We start from the raw sequence: 6,187 nt of genomic DNA on the forward strand, positions 1-6,187 counted from the left end.
TCCTAATAGCTATCACCATCTTTTGTAATATGCACATGTCATTTACTCCTTCCTGCGAATCTATCTGCAAAATGAGGACAATAATATTGGATACTTTATCTTAGCACAGGAAACAGTGCAACAGTATTTATTTATTTTAAAAAAGCCAAAAGTATTGTTTCCCCCCACAAACACACACACACAAGAGACTATCAAGGTTTGGAAAAGTATGACAGATGCAGTCGTGATATATTTGTTAAGAAAATACTTCTGTGGTGGTGGAAACAAGTGTGAGAGTTGTACTGCATTGCAAGGAAAGCAGAAAAAATGAGACCGATAGCACTAATATTTTATTGGCCTACTAAAGTAAGATACTGTGTTTAAATGCTTTTCAGAGTTTGGTAAGATTGCACGTTAGTTAAAACTTGGATTTTCCTTACTTTAAAGCATACTAGGTATGCATAAATGCTACTTATGGAATGCATAACATCTTCGCTATATAGAATTCAACATGAAAGAGAAAGCAAAGGGTTGTATTTAATGGTGTCACTGTCCATGCAAGGGAGAGGGATTTCTCCCTCCAACAGTCCCCATGTGCCATCAGTTTTAGATCAACCTACTGAAATCTGCAGCTTTAGAAAGCTGTGTGAATCGCCTATTAAAAATCACCATGTGTGACAAGGAATCAGAATGAGAATCAGAGAATACTGCTAAACACATTTAAGACCAGCAAGTAAGAAACCAGCTACAGAAGCTGTTGGATGACAAGCAAGTTAAAAAATTGAATCAATGATTTGCATCTGTCCGTGGCAGAAGATGCAGGGCAGATACCTGTGACTGAATTGACATTTTCAGGAAGGGAGTGGGAGGATCTGAAGTAAACCGTGGTATCAAGGTTGAGAGGATAAAATGGAGAGGCGGCAGACCATATGAGCCACCTTGTGTTCCTTAGAAGAGGAAGAAAAGCAGGACAATACTAAGTTCTAGAAAATGACAAATTGAAAACAAACAAATATGGCTACTAACACCACAGAAGTACCAGCTACAAGTGGCAATATGGACAAAGTAAGTTTAAATAGCTAATGTTCTATTCAGGAAATGTATAGTATCAGCTTCCTCACACTTATTATATATTTCGATTCTTTTAAAAAAATTTACAAACTTTTATTGATTTTCAATATTAAAACAATTTTACAAACAATTTTAATACAACTTTCATAGGTAAATATACCAAACCATACATGACATTTTTTATGATGTTCTTTAACTTCAGCAAGAAAGATACAGAAATGTTGTTGTTTATTCGTTCAGTCACTTCCGACTCTTCGTGACTTCATGGACCAGCCCACGCCAGAGCTTTCCGTCGGCTGTCGCCACCCCTAGCTCCCCCAAGGTCAAGTCTGTCACCTCCAGAATATCATCCATCCATCTTGCCCTTGGTCGGCCCTGTAAAGGAAACAGAACCGGGCCAAGTTGGCCTTCCACTAGATTTTGCACAGATCCCCGGAATAACGCACACAGCTCTCAAATTAGAGCGTTAGGCCCGATTTATTAATCAGGAAAAAGGCAAGGCAACACAGGATTAGCATACTAAAACTTGATACATACAGCTACATTGAACCCCAACACCAGCAAACTAATACATAGTTTCTACTAACATACATTACCCAGCCAAGACATCCGCCAGCTCAGAACAAAAGGCCCCGCATTTTGTATCCCTTTATAGTAACTAAACTACTCTTTCTTCCCCCACCCTCCGGTCCCCCCCCCCCCGTGAGGTATTTCACACTTCTCTTGGATGTTAATTTCTCAAGGACACTCGGCCTGGACAAAGCGGAGCCAGGAGATGCCCAACGCCCACGGGCAGCTGGCGATTATCTCTCTTCCTAAGACAGGACATTTCACATTTCTTTTTAAAAACAGCAATTCCATGTATGATTTAACCCCTTCCTTACAGGCCCCTCTTCCTTTTGCCTTCCACTTTCCCTAGCATCAGCCTCTTCTCCAGGGTATCGTGTCTTCTCATTATGTGGCCAAAGTACTTCAGTTTTGCCTTTAATACCATTCCCTCAAGTGAGCAGTCTGGCTTTATTTCCTGGAGTATGGACTGGTTTGATCTTGCAGTCCAAGGCACTCTCAGAATTTTCCTCCAACACCACAGTTCAAAAGCATCTATCTTCCTTCGCTCAGCTTTCCTTATGGTCCAGCTCTCGCAGCCATAGGTTACTACGGGGAATACCATTGCTTTAACCATGCGGACCTTTGTTGATAAAATAGTTAACTATTTTATCAAGATTTGTCATTGCTCTTCGCCCAAGAAGTAGACGTCTTCTGATTTCCTGGCTGCAGTCAGCGTCTGCAGTAATCTTTGCGCCCAGAAATACAAAGTCTGTCACTGCTTCCACGTTTTCTCCCTCTATTTGCCAGTTATCAATCAAGCTGGTTGTCATAATCTTGGTTTTTTTGAGGTTTAACTGCAACCCAGCTTTTGCACTTTCTTCTTTCACCTTCATCATAAGGCTCCTCAGCTCCACCTCGCTTTCAGCCATCAAAGTGGTGTCATCTGCATATCTGAGATTGTTAATGTTTCTTCCTGCGATTTTAACTCCAGCCTTGGATTCGTCAAGCCCAGCACGTCGCATGATGTGTTCTGCATACAAGTTAAATAGATAAGGTGAGAGTATACAACCCTGCCGTACTCCTTTCCCAATCTTAAACCGTTCCGTTCCAGCTTTTACACCGTCCCAATAAGGGGGTCGTTCTGGCCTGTTGCGTTCCGTTCCAGCTTTTACACCGTCCCTTATTATTGAATCAAGCTTTGCAGAGACTTGCTGTGACAGCAAAAAAAAAAAAAGTTCTGAAATGTTATTCCAATCTGTTTATTTCCCCCCTAAAATTCTAGTGATACGTGTATATATACATATGAGCATAATTTACTGCTTATATGTCAAGAAAATACTTCTTCAGGTTATTTACATCACTGCTACATGAAGCAGGCAATGGTAAATATGGCTTTTAGTGTGAGAACAGCACCCTGATCCTAAATAGGATACATGCTTCTGCATACCATTTGCTGGGGAGCAACAGCAGAAGAGGACTATCGTATTATCATGCCCTGTTTGGGGTCTTCCTGAAGTCATTTGGTAAGGTTGGCCTCTGTGAGGAGCAGGATGCTGGGGCTCAGCAAATAGTTTAAGGAGCAGCCATGAGACTAGCTCTGTGTCACTTCTCCCACAAAAACGACTTCCCCATCCTCATGACATTAAAGCTGAGATGACATTTGTCCCATTAGAACCAGCCTTTGCTCCTTGTCCAATGTTTTTAAATGCCAGAACCAGCTAAATGGAGGAGTGCCTTTTATGTGCCTTCCTCAGATGCTGGAATGCAGTTTCCTTTCATGTTGATGGGCTTGCTTGACTGAGGGAAAATGTGCCCTGGGGACATACTAAAATGAAGGACATTGAGTGGTCATTGAAACACTTTGGTTCATTCCAAATGGTCTTAGGAAATCCTTTTAGGGACCATCTGCAAATCAACAGGCTCATAGCCCAAAGTTGAAATCATGGTATATGAAATTATAGCACGTAGCCATGACAGAAAAAAAATGCCATAAAATTAGCCGAAGTCAAAATACCTGACTTTTATAAAACATGACAGGATTTTATTTTATATACTGAGCAGGATCTTGCACAGTAGTATATGCCAAACCCTTTCCTCAGATTATGGAAAAGAGACTAAATATTAGTTTGATATAGAGAAGAATGATAAAAGGAAACTTCTAAGCAGCCCATGAACTCCTCATATAGTTTGGTCTGTAATGCTAAGTGAAAAATATGAATAGAGGTTAAATTTATTTATTTATTTATTACATTTTTATACTGCCCATCAGCTGAAGCTCTCTGAGCAATGCACAATTAAAAAACATAAACTATAACAAGTATAAATTTAAATCATTAATAAGTTAAAAAAGGCAGTATAAAACTAGCTACATTAAAAAAACAGGGAAAGCCTGTGTAAAAAAGGCATGTCTTCAGGAGGTGTTTAAAAGATGTTATGTACTACCCTCTGTGGATAATTTTATTTAAATTCAATATATTCCCCTTTTTTATTTACTTCTTTTCTTTTTCATACTTCTGGTTGACTTTCTTTTGGAAAATTATATATATATATATATATATATATATACACACACACACACACACACACACACACACACACACATTCTGTCAAAAGCCTGTTATAGTAATTTTTTATTGATGTTCTGAAGTGGGGGAAGAGAGAAACAAATAATTTGAATATTTCTGGGTGGGGCTTGGATCAGGTAAATTCAGTTCTGATTGGCTGGGCGTTCCCATGAGGTGGGAAAGAGCGGGAAAAGACATTTGGTGTCAGTCAGTCTGAGATTAGACAGCGAGAGGGAAGGGGTGTTCTTTGGTAGGTGAAGTTTCAGAAAGAAAACTGAGGAGAAACTCAACAGCCGAGGCTTGAATATGAAACTAAGGGTTCTGTTGAATATTCCCCTCGAATATTAAGCTATTCTGTGGGATAACCATGGGTAGTTAGTGAAGGTCAGGTGTAGGGTGGCTGTATTATGCCAGAAAGCTGCCCTAAAAGAAGCTTATACAAGCAGGCAGAGGCAAACACCCAGATAAATGGCTCAAGCAGCCAGAAATACAATAGGAGAAGCTTTGGGATTCAGAAGAATCTTGTTATGGAGTGTATTTGGCTAAAGGTTTAGGGGGTGGTTTTTTCCTGTGGTAAAAGAAGGTTATACAAGCAGGCAGCAGCAAACACCCAGATAAATGGTCCAAGCAGCCAGAAATACAATAGGAGAAGCTTTGGGATTCAGAAGAAGACTACTACGGGTATATTGGCCTAGAGTAAAGGTTTAGGGATTTTTTTCCTGAAGAAAACGTAGTCTTTTGGCCCTGTTAAATTGTCAGTATAACAACAGAAGTTTAAATAACAATGCTTAAAGACAGTCTATACTTAATATTCTGTATATCGACTCATATGCCATGTCACCTTAGCTTTCTTGTCCATTCATTTTCATCTATTTGGTAAAGATCTCAGCATACCGGTTGAGCCTTCCAATATTTGACCTCTATCCCTGGGTCTTTGGTTGCATCTCCTGCAGATGATTTCGCAGCTTCCTTCTTCTTCAGACTCACCATCCTCTAGTCTCTGTCTGCATGTTCAATGGAGACCCCTTCTGGGAGTTCTAGTCTCAGTTCTTTTAAAATTAAAGCTGCTTCTTTCTTGCTTGTTGCTATTAGTGTGTTCCCCTTATCTGGCACCATCAGACGGAATGGAAACCCCCCCAAATATTTGTAGCCTGCCTTTTGCAGTTTTAATGTGTAGGGTCTCAGTTGCTGCCGTCATTGCAATGTTTCTGGTGCCAGGTCTTGCAATATCATTACAGCTGCACCATTACGCATGATTTCCTTCAGTTCCCTCAGTTTTTTCTGTAGGATCTCTTTTTTTGTTGTATCTTGCAAAGCACACAATTATGTCTCTAAGAGAATTTGCATCCTTCCTCCTTGGCCCCAGAGCTGAAGGTTGAAATTTCTGTTCTGAGGGAGAAGGCAGGGATTCAAGCATCATGTAAGACATAATTAACAGGTATGTGGAAATGAAAAGCTGTGCTGGCTGTAGACCAATGCCTCTAGACTACAGGAAGCTCCATTCAGATCTCTGACCTTTAGATTATTTACTATGTAGTCCTCTCATTGGCCATTTACTTGCAATCTGTAGGTGATGACGAAATACCAAAATTGCCCACAGATTGGTCTCCAGGGTTTCACTGGAAGTACTGCATTCCACCATCCCTGTACTTAGGAACACTTCTAGGAAGGGCAGCTGCATATGTGCTCCCTCATCTATAAGCAGAATCCAGAAATCAACATGCTATGTCTAAACAGCATTTCCCACCTTATAAGTTGTTTCAATTGCTGCATATAAATGATTCCCCACACACACTTTCATTGCTTTTACCAGCACCGTTTATGTCCACCTGTACCATCCCATGCCATTTCTTTTCCCACATCAATTCTTCTCTTCATTCTACACTCCAGTCCCATTTCCCATTTTCAAGAATTGAAGCATCCACAGTAGGAACATACACTGTTTAAGTCTAATCTGACACACATATTCCATATTCATGAAATATACCAGTTTATAGAAATGAATTTTAGACTAATACAGCAGG

Source organism: Elgaria multicarinata, chromosome 3 (genome assembly GCF_023053635.1).
Source record: "Elgaria multicarinata webbii isolate HBS135686 ecotype San Diego chromosome 3, rElgMul1.1.pri, whole genome shotgun sequence".
Classification (NCBI taxonomy): domain Eukaryota; kingdom Metazoa; phylum Chordata; class Lepidosauria; order Squamata; family Anguidae; genus Elgaria; species Elgaria multicarinata.